This window comes from Phocoena phocoena, chromosome 2, assembly GCF_963924675.1.
Source record: "Phocoena phocoena chromosome 2, mPhoPho1.1, whole genome shotgun sequence".
NCBI classification, from domain to species: domain Eukaryota; kingdom Metazoa; phylum Chordata; class Mammalia; order Artiodactyla; family Phocoenidae; genus Phocoena; species Phocoena phocoena.
Window position 1 is genome coordinate 48278884 of NC_089220.1, and position 23528 is coordinate 48302411.

The 23528-nt window shown below is 38.9% G+C and overlaps 1 protein-coding gene across 1 annotated transcript in view; it reads right to left on the reverse strand.

Annotated features, from left to right (window-relative positions):
- Positions 1–23528, reverse strand: part of GNG2 (G protein subunit gamma 2) — a 136065-nt gene that overhangs the window by 106805 nt on the left and 5732 nt on the right. Inside the window, exon 2 of the mRNA XM_065871535.1 lies at positions 8717–8757. The gene's annotated coding sequence lies outside the window, so the exon portion shown is untranslated. The remainder of the gene's footprint in view (positions 1–8716; positions 8758–23528) is intronic.

Below are 23528 nucleotides of genomic sequence, written 5' to 3' on the forward strand. Positions count from 1 at the left end.
TTTCATTTACTTCGGCACAATACCAGATGGCTCTTGCAAAGCTCTCACTTCCTATTTTCCAAATGAGTGGTAATTTCATTCTTTCAACTTTTCCTAGTTCAATGCAACATATTAATGAATAATACCATCTTGCATTTGTACAGTGTTTTACAATGTACAAAGTACTTTCCTATTCATTATCTCAACTCATCTTTACAGTAGTTCAGATATACAGTACTTCAGGGAAAATATTAAAACCCCCATTTTACAGATGAGGAAACTAAGGCCCGAAGATATCACACAGGATTCTTTTAGTAGCAACTTGACTTAGGTTAGGTAAAAAATGGGAATATATTGGCTCACATCAACTGGATTGATGGACTCCAATTCTCACTGGGCTATCTCTTTCCTTCCTTTTATCGCTCTGTCTCTCTCTCTCTTTTGCTCCCCCTTTGTGCGTCAGACTTTACTCTCTCAACAGACTGAAACATGGCCTTACATGATTCTTACTACCTTGAGACTAGAAAGGATGGGACCTCTCCTCCCTCAACTTGAGCTGGAAAATTCCAGAGAAAGAATCTATTGGCCCTTGCTGGGTTGCATGCCCACCCTTCAGACCAACTCCTGAAGCATGGTGATGAAATACTATGGCATCCCCAGCTTGGGTCAAGTCCCCAACCCTCTGGCCAGCACCACCCAAACAAACAGAACAGGAATAGACATAGCCAGTGAGGAAACTGTGAGGAGGGCATACGGACTGCATTAAACAACTTGTCCAAGGAGCAGAGTCAGAACAACTTCTAACTGGATCTTCAGACTGCAAGCCTCCCCTTCACTTCCAGCCTCCCACTACAGGGACCACAATGGTGTCACCGAGCCCCTCTCTTCCTCATGGTTGCCAGTGTGGTCTGGTTCAAGGCTAAAACTTGGAAAAGATTCGATTCTCGTCCCAATCCTGTCACTCGCCAGCTGTGTTCATGGGCAAGTTACCTAACCTCTGGGAACCACATCTTCCTCCTTTGTAAAATAAACAACTTCTGTGTCACAGGGTCATCAAAAGGATGAAGAGAGATAACATACTCCAGATAACTTTGAAAATGATGAAGAACTACCTTAAGGTTTATTACTTACATTCTGTATGTAAATCTTACAGAGGCTAGAATTCACAGTAACAGTCTTCAGTTGTCACCCTCCCTACCACCAGCCCTCTGTTGGCATCATTTTGGTTCTGACATTTTTACTCTTTCAGTTTTAAAAAAGCAGGTTTCAAAAAAAAGCATCAAATGGTGTCTCAAAATGAAGAGATTTGGTCCAGAAGAGAAATTTACGAACAGACGGTTTAATGGCACTCTTCATACTCACATTTCAATACAGATTAACCAGGAGATGGAAAATTTCTGGAGGGCACACACGATACTATTAACAGTGGTTATCTCTAGGGAGTGGGCTAGGAGTTGATGTTTGGAAAGAAACTTCTCTTTTTCATTTATTCCTGTGTCTACTACTTGAATTTTTAAAAATCTCACATATACATTCCTTTCATAATTTAAAAAAACTAATTAAAAAACTTAGTTATCACAGAAAAGGAATATGGTATATACCTAGAATAGTGTCTGACACTTAAAAAGCTTTCAATACATTCTGGCTTATTAATCAAAGTAGGCATTTCTAGTTACCACCTATCCAGCAAAGTAAAATCAACTTCACTAGAATAAAGGCCACCTCTCATCTCTGTGAATGTACATTTTCCATGAATCACATTGTGAGAAATGCTCATTACCACCTGCTGAGGATATGGTTTTAAACTCTTACACCTTCACACACCAAAACTGAAACCTACCTTCTTAACGCCCAATTATAAAACACAGTACATTTGGCTACCTCTCGACTCTATCACCACTGTTCTTGTAAGCACATTGATTAACATCACACAGAGCATGCTGGGGTTCTAGGAACCATTCTATCTTACAGCTGGGGGTTTGCACGATATTTTCTAAGAAATTAAAGGTTACATGGCAGCATATGCCAAAGCTAAAAGACAGATTTAAACAGCATTTAAAAAATGATGCAATGGCTATGAAGTTTGGATGCTGTGCACCAGTTAAGTGCTATACTGGTTGCCTAGTTACATCTCTGCAAAAGGCCAAAAAAGTTGTCTCTAAATCTAGAAGTAATTAAAAACCTTAAAATTTCACCATTAAACCAATGATCATGTGCGAAACCCTATGCAGTCATCCCTTAAAATAAGTGCCCGTCAGACTTTGATCAGGTGGTAGCCCTTGGGAATGTCCAAGGAGAAATTTTAATAAAAGACATTTCTATGTACGAAATTTTTTTACCATGCTCACATTTCATTAAAGTTACCACATCTGGACTCTTCCTGTTTTGTCATACCCAATTGCAGTCCGCTACTATAGGATATTCAAAAACTTTCTAACCTAGTTGATATAACTTCTATCCCATGAGAGGTGGAAAAAAGTCCAGTGTTTTAAATTGTTAAACTTTAAAAAAATTTTTTATTGCAATCAGCTTTGCAAATTATAGGCCAGTTTTTAATCCAGTAACAAAAACTATGCATCTTAATACTAACAACTAGTGTCTTAACTCTATGAATTTCCTGATCGGTTCTGCCTGACAGACACTGTTAAGTCCAAATATCTTCTCCCAGTAATGGGACAGGATGAGCAACAATTTTGGTCTAGAAATTTAAAAACATGAGTGTATTAAAATGGATGAGACTTCCTCCAGAATTTGAAGATAGGGAGAAACAGTCTTTTTTTTTCTTCCTCTTGAAGTTCAACATTTTTTTTTTGAGGTAAAATTCACAAAACATGAAATTAATCATTAACCACTTTAAAGTGTACAATTCAACAGCATTTAGTACATTTACGTTGTCACGTAGCCATCATCCCTATTTAGTTCCAAGACATTTCTATTACCCCCCAAAGAAACCCTGCACCAGAGTAGCTTGGATCATTTGGATCTCCTATTTACATTTACTCTGTAATTTCTCTTTGGAAAGGAAGAAAAGAATCTGAGTTTAAACAACAGCATAAGGATTTCATCTCCTTTCATTTCTTCTGGAGCTTGTTTGATTCACAAAAAAAACAGCTGAGGCTCAAAGCTGAAAGGAGGCTAGTCTTAACAAAATGAAACCAGGCAGGATTGAGAGTCTTAGAAGGAAGGAACCCCAAAAAGGGATTGACAAGAATATCAGAATAACTCACAATCTATGCAAGCCCTATCCTCATCAGAAACCCAGATCTTACCTCCAAGACTGATAGTGGTCAATCTTTTTTTGGAAGTAAAAAAAAAAAGAATTGAAAGAGCATTCCTTGTACCTACCAACTAGAACAGTTTAGAAGACAGTAAACAAACATTAAAAAAAAAAAATATTGCCAACTCCTCAAAGTCAAAGCCTATTCTAGGGAAGCTAATGTACTGCCCTTCCAAGTACACTTACAATCTCTTTGTCCCAGTGGCTTAGAGAATAAAAATCTCCAAATGAAGGTCACAGGAATGTAAGAAATGAGGCTCCTTCTGTATTTCTGTTTTCCTGGTCTGGCTTTGCTGTGGGTGAGGGCAGAGCATTATGGAAGCATGGAGGAAGGGCTAAGAATCTTCACCCAGATGCAGCCAATTACTTACATCAGAGTAAGTAGCTCATGCTCTACCACTGGGAGTCAGAGAGCACCAACGTCTCAGAGCTGGATAAGACTCCAAGACATGATCCTCTCCAATCCCCTCCCCTTGGGCATCAAGATAGTATCCCTAATACTTATCTATTCTTGAACATTCTGTGCTGTCTCTTAGAGGGGAAAAGTTCAAATTTGTTATACAAAAGGCAGGATTCAAAGGAAGAGAGCACTGTGCTGCTTTGGCAAACTTGTAATTTCCATACATGCTGACATGCTGAAAAAGATTCAATGAGGTTCTGTGGTCACCTCAATAAGAAAGCTATTAAAGCTGTGATCGCCAGAGATGCCAGTAACACTGGGGAATTAAAAGAGTGGACCATGAAATCTAATAACATTTTATAAATGTTGCTGGTTCTTCTGAGTTGGTTTCGGGCAAACATGTATATGTGGATACAGATTTTTCCAGAGTTAGATTCACCCTTATCCTCAGCCCAAACCCTTGAGGTTACTGTCATTATTTCATTCAATCAGATTTTCTATTTTCACAATTCATCGGCATGACAGTCACTCTCCACTAGAGCTGTTTTTAGACAGCTAGGCGCCCAACTGTCCCAAATTACCCAGAACTCCAGGAGTTTTAGCACTGAAGCTCCCAAGTCCCAGGTAACCCCCCAGTCTTGGACAAATCACGATGGTTCGTTACTCTACAGCTAGCCCTAAGTTTGGCCTTCAGATCTGTATTGCTGACCTGTCTTGAAGTGGATAAAAAGGGGACTCGCTACAAAGATAGCTGCAACATTTAAAATCTCCATCAAAAATTTCTGGCTAGGGACCTCCCTGGTGGCACAGTGGTTGAGAATCCACCTGCCAATGCAGGGGACACGGGTTTGAGCCCTGGTCTAGGAAGATCCCACATGCCGCGGAGCAACGAAGCCCGTGCGCCACAACTACTGAGCCTGCGTTCTAGAGCCCACGAGCCACAACTACTGAGCCTGTGAGCCACAACTACTGAAGCTCGTGCGCCTAAAGCCCGTGCTCCACCACAAGAGAAGCCACCGCAATGAGAAGCCTGCGCACCGCAACGAAGAGTAGCCCCTGCTCGCCGCAACTAGAGAAAGCCCGCGGGCAGCAATGAAGACCCAACGCAGCCAAAAATAAATAAATAAAATATAAATAAAATTTTTAAAAATTCTGGCTATATTCTACCCTGGAGATGGTTTTTAAAAAATAACCCAGTGATCCATTTCATTCACTAGGTGAGCAACGGTTTCTTACTTTGTGGGGATGACTTACCTAATGTATGGTGGAAATTAAACCATACTTAGAAATTAACTATAATAAATACCACTACAGTAAGGTTCTAAAATATTATGTTATTTTTTCCTCCAACTTCCACATGTTAGAGCCTAATAAATAAAGCACAATGTGACAGGCAGACATAACAGCATAAAATAAAAATCTCACATTTCTTTGGTGCCATTCAAAGACCTTGGAACCTGCACACTGTAGGCAAACTCTCCAGAGTTGGAGAAATGCCAAAGGCAGCACGCTCTCCAGAGGCCACACCCATAGTACCAGAAAGTCTGGCCAAGGAAGGAGCCATTGGACTTCAACCTGTCCACTTGATCCAATGCCAAATACTCCAAGAAAACTAAAAGCCTTCAGTGCCTGTATTTACAAACAGGTTTTGCAGAGTCAAGACAAGAACTTGCTTCATCAACTTGGGAACCCTAAACCTTCTCAACCCTATACAATGAAATGTAAGATAATCCTATCTCTGCTACCTGAGGCATTTCTACCTTTCTGAACAATTAATCTCTTTTACTTTGTAGTAGGCAGAATAATAGCCCCCAAATAGGTCCATGCCCTAATCCCTGGAACCTGTGAATATATAAACTTACGTGGAAAAAGGGACTTTGAAGATATGATTAAATTAAGGACCTTGGGATGGGGAGAGTATCTTGTATTATCTAGGTGTGCCAAATCTTATCACATGGGTCCTTAAAGTCAAAGAACATTTCCTGGCTCAGTTCAGAGGAATGAATACGGTGGAAAGACATACGGAGATGGAAGGCTGTTGGCTTTGAAAATGGAGGAAAGGGGACTCTACAATTCTTCCCTAGAGCCTCCAGAAAGGAACACAGCTCTGTCAGTACTTTGCCTTTAGACCAGTGAGATCTCTACAGAACCTAACTTGCAGAACTGTAAGATAACATATTTGTATTTGGTGGATTTGTTTTAATCCACCAGGTTTGTTACAATTTGTTACAGCAGCAAACAAGAAAGGAATACATCCTTCATCACTGCTGTTCAATTTGCATAATGCCTTAGTAGTATTTTGCTTTAAATCTCAATATTTGACCATTTCTTGCCTAGTGTTTAATTTGCTTCTCTGTACAGACATAAAAAATAGATTTGGTACTAGAACAAATATGCTCAAAATCCCTCCAACAGTGCAAAACAGTATTTCCTTTTACATGTCTATTTAGTTTAGTTTCTTTCTTTAGTTTGTTAGCACAGAGACCACTTACATAAGGAACTACTTTGCATAACTGAAACCAGTAATTTTGCATGAAGCAAAAATGCTTGTAGGTAAGAGTAACATGACAAACAACCTCTTTAAAGGTGTGTAAAGACACAGTAGTTCTCAATGTCTCCTTAGGGCACTCTGGATACCCCAATGGCTGGAAGATGCCACTGGCCTTTTGTGAGCCAAGGACAGGGATACCAAAGAATACGAGGAAGAATTGCCCCATTCAATGTGTCAGCAACCCGCACCAAGAAACTCTGCTTGGATTGATTTGAAACATTTAAATACAGTGATTAGTATGAAAGAAATCAACACCAACATCAGACAGAGAACATGAAAAACTTATTTTAAAAGCCTTCATTATTAATAATATTTGGTAGAGTGTAGGGATGGCTTAGCCCTCACCTGAAAGGTATTAAGTACTTAACGCCAAAAGAACCTCATTATGGGGTCGCAAAAGCTATACATGGCATTAAAAGCACACATACACACAGGCCTTCCTTCCAATAAGCTCTAGACCAGAGATTCTCAATTGTGACTACACATTGTAATCACCTGGGGAGATCTTATAAACTACAGATGGTCAGACCCCTCCCCAAGGGATTCTGACTCAAGTGGTCTGGGTAGGGTTTACATATCAGTGCTTTCAAACACTTCCCTGGAGATTCTGATGTGCACCCAGGACTGAGAATCACTGCTCTGTACCATCCATGAGCAGTCTATTGGACATATCCGTCTGGATGTGGCCACTCCACAGATTTGAATCTGTTCCTCTCTTCCTGTATCTGTAGCCCAGTTATCACCACTCACTGAATTTCCCAAAAGACAAATTGGGGAGTTTTTCTAAATGTCCTCCTCTCCTTCATCTTCAATCAGCAATTTCATCAGTTCTCCCATATCCAGCCCATCATTTGCAAATCCAAGAAGTCTACTGGTCTCGCTTCCATTTGTTTTTCTCTATTTTTTCTCTTAAGAAGGTTTGGATACTAGTAAATACTAAATATTGGCTGAATGAGTACATGGATAAATGGCTAGCTTCAGCAAAGTAAGTTAGGTTAAAAGCAGGTTTTATTTTTTATTTGCATTTTGCTGTAGCCACTAAATAGCTGTATAAACAATTAAAACTCCAACAGCCAAATTCAAGCCATCATCATATAATCCAACGCTCCAATGGGAAAAGAAGAGAAGGGGTGGAGGTATAAATGAAACGATACTGGTCATGAGTTATAATTGTTAAAACTGAGTGATAGGGATATAGAAGTTCATTATATTATCCTCTCTATTTGGTATATGCTTGAAATTTATCAGAATGAAGTTAATTTTAAAATGGTGGGGGGGGGGAGGACTTTCCTGGTGGCGCAGTGGTTAAGAATCCGCCTGCCAATGCAGGGGACATGGGTTCGAGCCCTGGTCTGGGAAGATCCCACACACCATGGAGCAACTAAGCCCATGCGCCACAATCACTGAGCCTGTGCTCTAGAACCCACGAGCCACAACTACTGAGCCCTCATGCCACAACTACTGAAGCCCACGTGCCTAGAGCCTGTGCTCCACAACAAGAGAAGCCACCGCAATGAGAAGCCCGTGCACCACAACGAAGAGTAGCTCCCACTCGCCGCAACTAGAGAAAGCTCATACGCAGCAACGAAGACCCAACGCAGCCAAAAAATAAATAAATTTATAAATAAATATATAAAATAAAATAAAATAAAATGGGGGGAAGTCCATGTCAGGACTAAAGAAAACTGTATCTCGGTTGGGGAGAGAAAACACATTATCACCTGTCTCAGCAATACGGTGACCTTTCAAGTCTACAGCTAGGTTCAAATGGCTTTACTCAGTTTCAAAAGCCAAGTCAGTTTCTTCAAGAAGAAACCCCACCAGTATTAAATTGACCTTTTATTGTGACTGTTGTTGCTGCTGAAAAAGCCCTTATAATGTCTACAACCAATCTGTTAAGAACACGGTTTACACTTCTCCGGGCTAATCTACTCTGACATCTGTCTTTCACTATCCTCAATGGCTGCCACCAATTAATCATGTTCGGTGCCATAGAGACACAATTTGTTAAGGCAGTGACCTCAAAGGCTTCCAAACTCAGGTTTTTAGAAGAAAATAGGTGAAATCTGAGTGAGAAATCTGATTTTTTTGTTTTGTTTTGTTTGCATTATGCGGGCCTCTCACTGTTGTGGCCTCTCCCATTGCGGAGCACAGGCTCCAGACGTGCAGGCTCAGCGGCCATGGCTCACGGGCCTAGCCGCTCCGTGGCATGTGGGATCTTCCCGGACCGGGGCACGAACCTGTGTCCCCTGCATCGGCAGGTGGACTCTCAACCACTGCGCCACCAGGGAAGCCCTGAGAAATCTGATTTTTAACTATCATTAAGGAGAGCCATTTTTTTCCCCTTTAAATCCTAAAGTCATGTCAACATTGCTAAAGACTATGAATGTTTCTTTTTGATCAACATCACATGTTAAATGCTTTCATCTCTAGGCTTAAGATTTTTCTTTAACTCTTGAAGTTCTGATTAGATTTAAGATCCTAGAAGAAAATATTTCAGAATTCTTACCTCTTCAGTTCCCAAAGCCTGAAGCTCACTGGCAGATCTGGCTGTTGAGAAAGCAGAGTGGAGAATGTATTGTTTTTTTTTTTTTTTAAAAAAAAAAAGAGAAATAACATGATACATAAAAGCTGAACAAGCAAATAAATGTTTCTGTAAATAGGGTTTGGTGGTGATGGCTGAATAGCTCAAGGGGGAGGGGGGCTCACAGGTTTACCTTTCTGAGCCAAGAAACAAACATTTTGTTAACTCTTTTTCTTTGAAGAAACAGATTTGTGAAAATAGGAGTCCCTTTCTTTGTGAACTTCCCTAACCTGAAAGAAAACATGAAAATACCAAGTCGGCTTGGGAACCTAGGGCAAGCACAGTTCTTGGTGACAGAGGCTATGTACCGCTGAGATGAATAAGAACAAGCTTTCCTCCTGACCTAACTTGATTAGCTCCCAGCAGGACCGAAGTGCCAGATACACTCTTTCTCCAGGTGTTAGGGACAGGGGTGGCGCTCCATTCGTGTATAGCTAACCCTTTAAGAGGGTGGATTGGACGAGTTAATGGTTAAAAAACATCGTTAGCATCCAAAGCTGAAGGCTGTTTAGAAGTAGAAACACCTATAACCTCAGTCACTCATGATCTTTAGGATGCTGGGCAGAGTTGGCCTAATTCCGCCTTGTGTGAGTGTGGTTCATATCTAAGAAAGTTCCTGTCTTTACTTCTGAAAAGATATCCAGCAGCCAGCTCAAAGGGAACCGCCTAAGCCTCAGGGAACGCTTTACCATTCATATTTTGCTGTGTCTCAGAACTAAGAGTTACTTAGCATCTAGAGCATTATGACTGAGAGTGTAAATCAGATTCATGGTGGGTCCTGAGACCAAATGAACATCAGTGTCTCTAGAGATCTCCCATTGCCTAAGACTGGCACGTGTGCTAAAATCTCAGCCCAACTGATTATATTCCCAGATGACTATACGGGACCATGTGTTTTTAAATGAGCCAACATTATTAGAAAACCATTATCTCATGATTAATGACAGCAAAGGAAACAAAAACAAGCCAAGGGCAGAAAACAACCTATTTTCAGAGAATAAACCCTAGGGATAACAATGATTAGTGGGACTTGCAAAATAAGCCTCGAAGGGAGCTCTGAGTCCAGCACTCTCATAGGTTCTTGGGAGAGCATAAATCAACACAATCTCTCTGGAAAGCAGTTGGGCAATATTTATCAAGATCCCAAATATGTTCTCACCCATTGTCTTGGTGATGTCACTCCTTGACTTGATCCAAAAAATGCAAAGTATAGACAAAGAAGTATTACCAAGGTGTTAGAAATAGTCTAAATATGAATAACATAACCCATTAAGTAAAACAGAAAAATTCCACACGATGGAACTTGGAAACAATAAATACAAAAAATTTAAGTGATGAGGAAGAATACACATGGAATAAAGTTACGTGAAAAGAGAATACAAAATTATATATAGAGTATGACCTCAGCTAATTTTCTAATATCTATATATATGCATTTTTGAATACATTTTCATATTTTTAATATTCTAATATATCACATACAATATTTTCTAGTAAATATTATACATATCTTTCTGATACATATTTTTCTAGAAAAAAGATTGGAAGAAGGTATGTCAAAATGTTAACAGTGTATTATCCCTTTTGTATAGAAAATGGAAGTACCAGAAATGGCTAGATATGCCCCAGTATCTGCTTTCCCCTTCTTCTATGCTTGTGTTAGAATCTAAGCTAGGCACATACATGTCAAGAATAACTGCTTTTCCCAGCCTCCCTCATTGCTAGGTGTGTGGCCATGTGACAAAGTTCAAGGGGATTGCTGCAGCAGTGATGGGTGCAACTTCTGGGTCATGCCGTCCCCTTTCCAACTTCCTCCCTTCCTACTGGTTATAGTGAGGTCCTTATGGTAGGAAGCCACTTTAGACCATAAAGCAAGGAAAATATGCTTGGAATGATGTAACAGTATGATAGAAGGAGACTGGATACCTGGATGATCTTGTGGAGGAGAGTTACCTTACCAGCCCTGGACCACACACCTCTGGATTGTTATGTGAGAGAGAAATAACTTCTAACTTCTGTAAGCCACTGTGAAATCAGGTCTCTGTTCTATGTGGTTCAACCAAAACCCTAATTAATGGAAGGGGTCAGTCTTAATTCTTTTTTTACACTTTAAGTATTTTCCAAATTTTCAATGATCACCATGAATTACTTTCACCATCAGAAAAAGTTTAAGTTAAGTATTGTTTACTAATCTTAAAAAGATTAAGACAGCATAGAATGAAGTTTGGGTAACATGTGCCTTCTTCCCACATATGAGAGGAAAAATGAAATCCACAGTTTTGAGAAATAGTTTTTACACCATATGCCAGGGCAAAATCACACACAAACTCCCTGCATTTGCATGACCCTTTAATCAAACTCCACGGCACTTTATTTCAAGCCTTTTGAAAAATAGTTTTAATAAGGAAAAGTTGTAGAAATAAAATCTGCATGTGGAATACTCTAAAAAAAACCCTCTAGTCAATGTATTATCCATTTAAGAGGATACCTAGGCTTCTTAAAGTAAATCTTAAATCATTCTTAAAAACCAGTTTTGTAGGTGCACTAACTCATACCTTTAATTTAAGGGTGTTGATTGTTCTCCATACAGAATCATAATGAATCACTCCTCAGTAATCCCACTTTGTTGACTGTCCATCAAAAAAGCATGTATGTTGGGATTTCCCTGGTGGTGCAGTGGTTAAGAATCTGTCTGCCAATGCAGGGAACACAGGTTTGAGCCCTGGTCCAGGAAGACCCCACATGCTGTGGAGCAACTAAGCCCGTACACCACTGAGCCTGTGCTCTAGAGCCCACGAGCCACAACTGCTGAGCCTGTACACCACAACTACTGAAGCCTGCGCACCTGGAGCCCGTGCTCCACCACAAGAGAAGCCACCGCAATGAGAGGCCTGCGCACAGCAATGAAGAGTAGCCCCCGTTCACCACAACTAGAGAAAGCCCACGTGCAGCAACGAAGACCCAACGTGGCCAAAAAATAAATAAATAAATGGGGGGAAAAAAAAAAGCACGTATGTTGATTTTACTTTCCCCTGGAGTGATGACAGATTTGGCAGAGCTCACATAACCTCCTTGGTCTCCTCTGTGATCCAGGGGCCTATATTATAAGATGGCTGTCCAAGATAAAGGAGTCATATCTACTCCATAAAATAGAGAAAAGAGACCTGGTCTACTTGGGGATCAGACCTGAAACAATGGCCTCACTAAAACCCGTCTCTAACTGTATTAGAATAATGCACTGAGGAGCATTTAAATCTGTAATAATATTATGCTAGTGGTATTTTGGCACCTTTTAGAGGCTCACTAAAGCCCTGTGCACTGGCACACCAGACACTTACCGGGTAGATCTGAGAGACTTATATGTAATTATATAGCAGATAAAGGACCAATTTTCCCCCCTTCTTCCTGAGAGAATGCCAAATGGCCCTTTTCTCTCCTGTGAATCACAACACCCAACAGTAAAATGGCTAACTTATATTCAGTAACAAAGGGAGGATGCCAGAGTTTCTTCAATTCCCTCTCAGGACAACTGTGCCAGTACGTTCTCAAGAAACCCTACACTCTCTTGTGATAGTCAAATTGAAGCTGATAGTCAACGCTCTGAATTCTCAGTTTCTCTCCCCCTCTTCCCTTTACAGGAACATAAGCAACCAAACTCCACAGGCCTAATTACCATGGTAACACCATGCACTGTGATTATGAGTGTGTTTGTTTTTTAAAATGACTCACAGATTGTTCCCCCAGAAGCCCCAGACACACAGGTTTCTTGCTGGTTTATAAAATCTATCCAAAGTTTTCTTGCAAATGTCTTGCTCTTCATAGCACAACTGGTGTGACAGCAAGAGAGTCATCAAATCAATATGCCCATCTCCTTAAGGATGAAAAAACCCCACTTGGTTCCTTAAACACTCCAAGATTAATCAATTTAAAACTCGGGTTAATAATGAAATTAATTTGAGTTTGTACACTGGAGAAAAGTAATCTGTTTCTAATTTAAATAATTAAGGTAGTTCATAATGTAGTTTTAGGGACCCAAATAAAATTATGAGGTGAAATAAAATCAGCAGTAATAATTATCAAATAAAATAGCCTACATCGGTGCATACATGGGCGATCATATGTAAAGTGTTTTAAAATAATAAATGTAAGTCCTCTTTTTTAAATTAAAAATGCATTTTCTTTTCCTTAACACTGATCGTAACAATATAACTTGATTCTAGGGTAAATGTAAGTCTTAATGCTGAGATGTTTTTAAACTAAGGTCTAAAATAAAGAGATTTATTTTTAAAAAGCAAACATGAAAGAGTCCAGACATTTGGGAGAACTGTGGACTACTTCCATCTATTTATCAATACGTATTATTTAAGACCCTCTATGTACTAAGCACCACTGCTTATAACTGAATATTGTAATAGGACTTAGGGAAGACTATTTTCTTACTGGAGACAAAGGTCATGGGTATGGCTGAGTCCTTCATCTTCCCTCAGAAGATCCTTTGTGTCACAAGGCACCATTCTGTATGAGCTTTTAGTGAGAGGGACCATGACCCAGTGATCACATCAGGCCTAGAATTCAGAGTCCTGACGTGGGCATCATGGGTGGCTCTCTCCAAAAAAAATAGATGTTGGTAATTTTGGTATATTGATTTTCCTCTGTATGAAATGGAAATAAACCCTATTTTAAAAGAAATTTAAACGAAAAATTTTATATAAATCTATATAAATTAAAATGCGAAGTACCCTGATATTTACTTATGGTACAACATATGATAAGCAGACACATACACACACACAATTCATTAAAAATGACTATCTCCAGGACTCTGGGAGGGCTCATGACAAGGAGTACTTCCCAGAACTTCTGCTGCCAGTGTACCTGTTCTCATGGTGAGACACAGCCACACCCCGCCTCTGCAGGAGACCCTCCAACACTAGCAGGGCTGAGAGCAGACAGAAGAAGCAAGAAGAACTACAATCCTGCAGCCTGTGGAACAAAAACCACATTCACAGAAAGATAGACAAGATGAAAAGGCAGAGGGCTATGTAACAGATGAAGGAATAAGACAAAACCCCAGAAAAACAACTAAATGAAGTGGACATAGGCAACCTTCCAGAAAAAGAATTCAGAACAGTGATAGTGAAGATGACCCAGGACCTCGGAAAAAGAATGGAGGCAAAGATCAAGAAGATGCAAGAAATGTTTTAAAAAGACCTAGAAGAATTAAAGAACAAACAAACAGAGATGAACAGTACAATAACTGAAATGAAAACTACACTAGAAGGAATCAATAGCAGAATTACTGAGGCAGAAGAAAGGATAAGTAACCTGGAAGACCGAATGGTGGAATTCACTGCTGTGGAACAGAACAAGGAAAAAAGAATGAAAAGAAATGAAGACAGCCTAAGAGACCTCTGAGACAACATTAAATGCAACAACATTTGCATTATAGGGGTCCCAGAAGGAGAAGAGAGAGAGAAAGGACCAGAGAAGATATTTGAGGAGATTATAATTGAAAACTTCCCTAACATGGGAAGTAGCCACCCAAGTCCAGGAAGCACAGCGAGTCCCATACAGGATAAACCCAAGGAGAAACACGTCAAGACACATAGTAATCAAACTGGCAAAAATTAAAGACAAAGAAAAATTATTGAAAGCAGTAAGGAAAAAATGACAAGGGAACTCCCATAAGGTTAACAGCTGATTTCTCAGCAGAAACTCTATAAGCCAGAAGGGAGTGGTATGATATACTTAAAGTGATGAAAGCGAAGAATGTACAACCAAGATTACTCTACCTGGCAAGGATCTCATTCAGATTCGATGGAGAAATCAAAAGCTTTACAGACAAGCAAAAGCTAAGAGAATTCAGCACCACAAAACCAGCTCTACAACAAATGCTAAAGGAACTTCTCTAAGTGGGAAACAGAAGAGGAGAAAAGGACCTACAAAAACAAACCCAAAACAATTAAGAAAATGGTCATAGGAACATACATATCGATAATTGCCTTAAACGTCAATGGAGTAAATGCTCCAACCAAAAGAACCAGACTTCCTGAATGGATACAAAACAAGACCCATGTATATGCTGTCTACAAAAGACCCACTTCAGACCTAGGGACACATACAGACTGAAAGTGAGAGGATGGAAAAAGATATTCCATGCAAATGGAAATCAAAAGAAAGCTGGAGTAGAAATACTCATATCAGATAAAATAGACTTTAAAATAAAGAATGTTACAAGAGACAAGGAAGGACACTACATAATGATCAAGGCATCAATCCAAGAAGAAGATATAACAATTATAAATATATATGCATCCAACATAGGACCACCTGAATAAGTAAGGCAACTGCTAACACCTATAAAACAGGAAATCAACAATAGCACAATAATAGTGGGGGACTTTAACACCTCATTTACACCAATGGACAGATGATCCAAAATGAAAATAAATAAGGAAACAGAAGCTTTAAATGACACTATAGACCAGATACATTTAATTCATATTTATAGGACATTCCATCCAAAAACAGCAGATTACACTTTCTTCTCAAGTGCGCACGGAACATTCTCCAGGATAGATCACATCTTGGGTCACAAATCAAGCCTCAGTAAATTTAAATTTAAATCATATCAAGTATCTTTTCTGACCACAATGCTATGAGATTAGAAATCAATTACAGGGAAAAAAACGTAAAAAACACAAACACATGGAGGCTAAACTATACGTTACTAAACAACCAAGAGATCACTGAAGAAATAAAAAAATACCTAGAGACAAATGACAACGAAAACAGGACGATCCAAAACCTATGGGATGCAGCAAAAGCAGTTCTAATAGGGAAGGTTATAGCTATACAAACCTACCTCAAGAAACAAGAAAAATCTCAAATAAACAATCTAACCTTACACCTAAAGGAACTAGAGAAAGAAGAACAAACAAAACACAAAGTTAGCAGAAGGAAAGAAATCATAAAGATCAGAGAAGAAATAAATGAAATAGAAACAAAGAAAACAATAGCAAAGATCAATAAAACTAAAAGCTGGTTCTTTGAGAAGATAAACAAAATTGATAAACCATTAGCCAGACTTATCAAAAAAAAGAGGGAGAGGACTCAAATCAATAAAGTTAGAAATGAAAAAGGAGAAGTTACAACAGACACCACAGAAATACAAAGCATCCTAAGAGACTACTACAAGCAATTCTATGCCAATAAAATGGACAATCTGAAAGAAATGGACAAATTCTTAGAAAGGTATAACCTTCCAAGACTGAACTAGGAAGAAATAGAAAATATGAACAGACCAATCACAAGTAATGAAATTGAGACTGTGATTAAAATTCTTCCAACAAACAAAAGTCCAGGACCAGATGGCTTTACAGGTGAATTCTATCAAACATTTAGAGAAGAGCTAACACCAAGCCTTCTCAAACGCTTCCAAAAAATTGCAGAGGAAGGAACAGTCCCAAACTCATTCTATGAGGCCACCATCACACTGATACCAAAACCAGACAAAGAAACTGCAAAAAAAGAAAATTACAGACCAATATCACTGATGAATATAGATGCAAAAATCCCCAACAAAATACTAGCAAACAGAATCCAACAACACATTAAAAGGATCATACACCATGATCAAGTGGGATTTATCCCAGGGATGCAAGGATTCTTCAATATATGCAAATCAATCAATGTGATACACCATATTAACAAATTGAAGAATAAAAACCATATGATCATCTCAATAGATGCAGAAAAAGCTCTTGACAAAATTCAACACCCACTTATGATAAAAACTCTCCAGAAAGTGGGCATAGAGGGAACCTACCTCAACATAATAAAGGCCATATATGACAAACCCACAGCCAACATCGTCCTCAATGGTGAAAACTGAAAGCATTTCCTCTAAGATCAGGAACAAGACCAGGTTGCCCACTCTCACCACTATTATTCAACATAGTTTTGGAAGTCCTAGCAACAGCAATCAGAGAAGAAAAAGAAATAAAAGGAATACAAATTGGAAAAGAATAAGCAAAACTGTCACTGTTTGCAGATGACATAATACTATACATAGAGAATCCTAAAGATGTCACCAGAAAACTACTAGAGCTAATTCATGAATTTGGTAAAGTAGCAGGATACAAAATTAATGCACAGAAATCTCTTGCATTCCTATACACTAATGATGAAAAATCTGAAAGAGAAATTAAGGAAACACTCCCATTTACCATTGCAACAAAAAGAATAAAATACCTAGGAATAAACCTACCTAGGGAGACAAAAGACCTGTATGCAGAAAACTATAAGACATTGATGAAAGAAATTAAAGATGATACCAACAGATGGAGAGATATACCACATTCTTGGATTGGAAGAATCAATACTGTGAAAATGACTATGCTACCCAAAGCAATCTACAGAGTCAATGCAATCCCTACCAAATTACCAATGGCATTTTTTACGGAACTAGAACAAAAAATCTTAAAATTTGTATGGAGACAAAAAAGACCCCGAATAACCAAAGCAGTCTTGAGGGAAAAAAATGGAGCTGGAGGAATCAGACTCCCTGACTTCAAACTATACTACAAAGCTACGGTAATCAAGACAATATGGTACTGGCACAAAAACAGAAACATAGATCAATGGAACAAGATAGAAAGCCCAGAGATAAACCCATGCACCTATGGTCAACTAATCTATGACAAAGGTGGCAAGGATATACAATGGAGAAAAGATAGTCTCTTCAATAAGTGGTGCTGGGAAAACTGGACAGCTACATGTAAAACAATGAAGTTAGAACACTCCCTAACACCATACACAAAGATAAACTCAAAATGGATTAGAGACCTGCTCTAGACCTCCTACAGTAATGGAAATAAAAACAAAAATAAACAAATGGGACCTAATGAAACTTAAAAGCTTTTACACAGCAAAGGAAACCATAAACAAGACGAAAAGACAACCCTCAGAATGGGAGAAAATATTTACAAACGAATCAATGGACAAAGGATGAACCTCCAAAATATATAAACAGCTCATGCAGCTCAACATTAAAAAAACAAACAACCCAATCCAAAAATGGGCAGACCTAAATAGACATTTCTCCAAAGAAGACTTACAGATGGCCAAGAAGCACACGAAAAGCTGCTCAACATCACTAATTATTAGAGAAATGCAAATCAAAACTACTATGAGGTGTCACCTCACACCAGTTAGAATGGGCATCATCAGAAAATCTACAAACAACAAATGCTGGAGAGGGTGTGGAGAAAAGGGAACCCTCTTGCACTGTTGGTGGGAATCTAAATTGATACAGCCACTGTGGAGAACAGTATGGAGGTTCCTTAAAAAATTAAAAATAGAATTACCATATGATCCAGCAATCCCACTACTGGGCATATACCCAGAGAAAACCATAATTCAAAAAGACACATACACCCCAATGTTCATTGCAGCACTATTTACAATAGCCAGGTCATGGAAGCAACCTAAATGCCCATCAACAGACGAATGGATAAAGATGTGGTACATATATACAATGGAATATTACTCAGCCATAAAATGGAACGATATTGGGTCATTTGTTGAGACGTGGATGGATCTAGAGACTGTCATACAGAGTGAAGTTAGTCAGAAAGAGAAAAACAAATATTGTACATTAACGCATATATGTGGAACCTAGAAAAATGGTACAGATGAACCAGTTTGCAGGGCGGAAGTTGAGACACAGATGTAGAGAACAAACGTATGGACACCAAGGGGGGAAAGCGGCAGGGGAGTGGGGGTGGTGGTGTGATGAATGGGGTGGTGGTGTGATGAATTGGGTGATTGGGATTGACATATATACACTGATGTGTATAAAATTGATGACTAATAAGAATCTGCTGTAGAAAAAAAATTAATTAAATTAAAAAAAATTAAAAAAAACGACTATCTCTAAATTGCTACATATTTTATGTATTGTTACCAATAATATTTTTTTCTCTAGAGCTTGAAGGGATAACCAGAGCCTATCAGTCAGGATAGGCTAAGGTTATACTGTGGAAACAACCCCCAAATCTTTTAAGACAGAAAAACTCATTTTTCACTCTCACTATGTGTCCATTGCAGGTCAGTGGAGAGACCATCTCTGTGTTGTCTTTATTCTAGGCTTAGAATAAGGGCTTAAGAGCTCAGCCACTGTCCCTGTGTTTTCACCACTGTCAATTGCCAAGGAATGCGCTCACATTCTGGTCATTATAAGCTTCCTCCTAGAGGTGACAAACATCACTTCTGATTTCACTGCACTGGTCAGTGCAAGACACAGGGCTACACCTAACTAAAGCAGATGGAGACCTGTAAGCCTATCATGAGTTGGGAAGGAAAACCAGAAATATTTTTGCCTAATCACATGCACTGGTGAACAAATAGTGCAAGCCTGAGACTGTCACTTAACTAAGTCACAACACTGACGTCTGACTATGCCGAGGAAGCAGGCTTCCTCAGGTGATTCCTTACTTCAAGTTCTGAGCACCTGTGGTTCATGTTGGGCCATAATCATTTCTGCTAAAACTGGCTGAGAACCCCATGGCTAGAACTAAAGATCCTGTACTCCATCTTTGTGGTAACAATAATAATTATACTAATAATAGCTACAATTCTGAATAGTTACTATATGTCAGGCACTATGACATGTAAAATAAACATTTTACATACATTATATAATTTTCCCCTGACAATTTTGTGAAGTAGGTATTGTCATTATATCCCAATCTATAGATAAGGAAACAGAGGCACAGATAGTTTAAGCAACTTGTCCAGGACATTCTGATTCCAAACCAATGTTCTTTAACTACTATGCTCTCCTGTGTATTAAGCCTTAGAATATTATTTTTGTATACTGTAGTATTTTCAGATTATTTTAAAACATAATAAAAAATCAATTTTTTTTTTGCTTAGAAAATTTCATTTTTTTTAACTTAAATTTTTTATTAGTTTAATTTTTAAAAAAATTGGGGGACTGTTTGATATCAAGTTTTCTTTTCCCCCAATGGAAAAAAAATAATAAAACTGTTAGCGAAATTACTTTAATGCCTATATACAGTAATGTTCTCTAAACACAGCCATCATTCATGAAGTTTAAAAAATAATGGCAAAGGATTCATTCAATTCTCCAAAGAAAGACTAGACTAAAAGGACTGTTAATTTTTTTTCTGTAAATTTTTTCACAATTTTTCTCATATGGTTCTGTGCAGATCAGATAAATACCCTTCTTAAACACAGCTCTGTTGGCAAAGCTTAGAAATGAACTTTTTTACTTTCCTGGTTAAAAATGCAAATATACGAGTAGGAAGCATTCGATCATTTATTACAGAGAAGGTATTCCTACCATTAACACTTAATCTGTTACGACGAGAATGCACAGAAATACACCTAGAGGCAAGCAGTAAAAACACCGTAATGACGGCAGCTTCACCGCAATTTCCCTTTTTCACTCCTGCTGCCTCACAAACCTAGCCTCTGAAATGAAATATCAGAATGAAAAATAGGAACCATGAAGACAACGCAACAATAATAGAACTGCATGTTGCCTCTGCAGTTGGAAAGTGGAAAACTATTTTCAAAATAACTCATAATCAGAAATTTCAGAGAGCATTCTTGCTTCTCTTACATGTGCTGTAATCCACAAACTGCATACCTCTCTAGAGAAAAGTGTTTTCCTTTGAGTCTGATAGACATCATACACAGAACCCTTGGCCTGTCTTGCTCATTTCTTGGCCCAGGGTGGATTTTATTTAGATCAAATTGATTTAAATGACGAGTCAGGAAGACTCAATTTAATTATATATATGTGCATTTTACAATGCAGAAATGCAGGGCTAGTTGTCTAAATTAAATGCCATTCTTATCACTAACTAGGACCTGATGTAATTTCTTCTGGAATCATTTGTTTAGAAGGTGATTCTTTGCTTCATCTCACAGGAGCCATTTTGTATTTTCTTCCAGGACTCTTTCTCTAGTCTACCTAGATCATCACCATCAACTAAAGCAAGCTTTTCATTTGTGTGTATTTGCGTATGTTTGTTTTTCTGAAAGGAGAATGCATGGAAACACTGTTCAACTCAAAGTTGTATGATCTTGATAAGTTTAACCTTTTGGGCCTTGATATCTTCATGTATAGGATGGAAACAATAATAGTGGCAGACTCTGTTGAACACCCGATAACCATTCACCCCTTCTTTCTTGCTAATAGAACTAGACCTTTTTTCTGGAGTCTGGGGACCATGTTTTTCAGAGAGGCGGGGCTGCGCCATGGCCTCACAGGACACTTGAACTGGCCAATCACAGCAGCTCTGTCTGCCTCACTACTAATAGGGAAGGCACATGAGTTGTGAATGTCATCTCAGAGAGGCCTTCAGGGATTACCCAACAAAGGTAAAATCCCCACGACCACACCATCATATATACAATCTCTATCATTCAATCTGTTTCTATTTTAATCCACCTCAGCACTTATCACTACTTGATGTTTTCTTGTATTGTGATTTGTTTCTGTCAATGGGGTCCAATCTGGCTGATTCTCATCTAATTAGTCTGGGTTGAGGCTGGGCCATAGGTGTTTTTTCAAAGTACCCCTCAGTGATTTCTAATGTGCAGCGAGATCTGTAAACCATTGGTTTATGTGTTTACCAGGTCTCTCTCAATAGAATGTAATTTCCAAGAAAACAAAGAACTGGCCTGTTTTGTTCATCCAAGTGTCCCTGGCCCCTCGAAGGACACATGGCACATTGCAGACATTCCGTTAAGACTTGTGGGCAGACTGACTGTATTGTAATTCTGTCAGTATTTGTCTGCTTTCCCAGTAGTTTATAAGCTCCTAGAATATCTAGTCCACTCTGCATAAAAAAATAAGTGACTCAAGAAAGTTCATTAAACGAATGATAAACAAACTGCATTTGTGAACCCAAATGTTCTCACCAAAAACAAACAAACAAAACAAAAACAAAAATCCCACAAATATATGTGAGGTGATGTATGTGTTAATTAACTAGATGGGAGGAATCCTGTCACAGTATATATGTATATCCAATCACCATGATGAACGCTTTAAATATCTTATAATTTTATTTGCCAATTACACTTCAATAAAACTGAAATTAAAAACAAACAAAAACCCAAGCTGTATTTGTGTGCTGTAAGGAAGACAAAGATGAAACTGGGTGTGGCTGCTGTCCTCAAAGAGCTTGCAAAAGAAAAAAAAAAAAGCAGATTGCCATTATACACACGAGAATGCACTAATCGCTGTGATGAAAGAACAAAAGACTTCAGGGGAAGTAAAGATTGCTTTTTATTGGGAAAGGAAGAAACCAAGGAAGACTTCATGGAAGAGACAGCATTTGAACTGAGCCTCACAGGATGAATGGAATTTGGCTACGCAGAGAAGCAAGACTACAGGGGTGAAGTGTGGAAGGAGAAGCAGGAAAGTTCTTCCAGGGAGAGGGAAGAACACAAACAACAAATCAGCCCAGCTGGAGGTCAGGAGGGGTAGAACAAAGACACTGGCTATCAACATGGGAAAGATTAGATGGCGTCAAGATATGTTTCCAGTGACGATACAAAGGTCTGAGCAACTGACTCCAACTTGGTTGTTTGGTGAGGAAAATAATGAAATTGGGTTTTCCTAATTGAGGGACTGAGAGAACGGGGTGTCATTAATAGTCATGGAATCAGGTGAGGAGCTGGTTTTGAGTGGGGAAAGGCAATGGCAAGCACTGATTTGGAGTCTCGGTTTCAGTGGGTTGGATGTTCTGGCAAGTCTGCAGGGTGCTCGATGTGCAAGTTTAGAGTAGGTGAGAGATCAGGATGGAGAATCAGATTTGGAACTGCCCCCCACCCCAGTGACAATGACAGAAATCATAGAAAAGGGCTTGATAAAGGAAGAGGGAGAAATTTAGTGGCAGAAGAATCAAATCTTGAGAACACTCATATTTGGGGAGCAGAACTTGGAGTTAATGGAGATGCTGGGAGACTTCAGAGAGGCATGAAGGGTGGCAGAATATGCCACTCCAAAATATGCCTGTTTGTCATAAGAATTATTTCAGGCAGATTATCGTGGGAAACAGGAGACACTGGAGAAATTATGAAAACATACTAGAGGTTACATTTTTGTAAGGGAAATTTACATTATAAAGGAAATCTCGATGTGTAAGGGTGCCTCCCTCTCTGTTCCAGGAAAAGAAGGAGTGGAACCAACTTAAATACGTATATCAAATCTTACTCTTACTTACCACACTTTTCCTGGCCGCCTCCCCATAACTGCCCTCCTCCACTCCTCCTTAATTTTGTCTTTAGCTCAAGATGGTATTTAAGTCTGAGTTCTAAACCACTTCTGAGAGCTCCTCATTTTTCCCTGGTATCTCCCATGTACACATGAGGTATACAAGTTAATAAATGTCCATTTGTTTTTCTCTTATCAATCTGTCTTTTGTTACAGGCTTCTCAGCACTGAGAAAGGTGAAGGGAAAACTATTTTTCCTCCGCTATAGGTAGGAAGAAAACAAAGTTAGTAGAGGTTACCAAAGTCAAGGGGAAGCTTTGTTGGCAACCGGTTTGTTTAAATTTATATGTGTAAACTAAGCGTGTTTGCAGGCAAAGAGGCAAGGGCCAATAAAAAGAAGAAGCCAAATGTGTAAGGAGATAGAATTATTGTCAGAACATAGTCCCCTAGAAAGTAAAAGGAAATAAGAGTCCAAGTCCA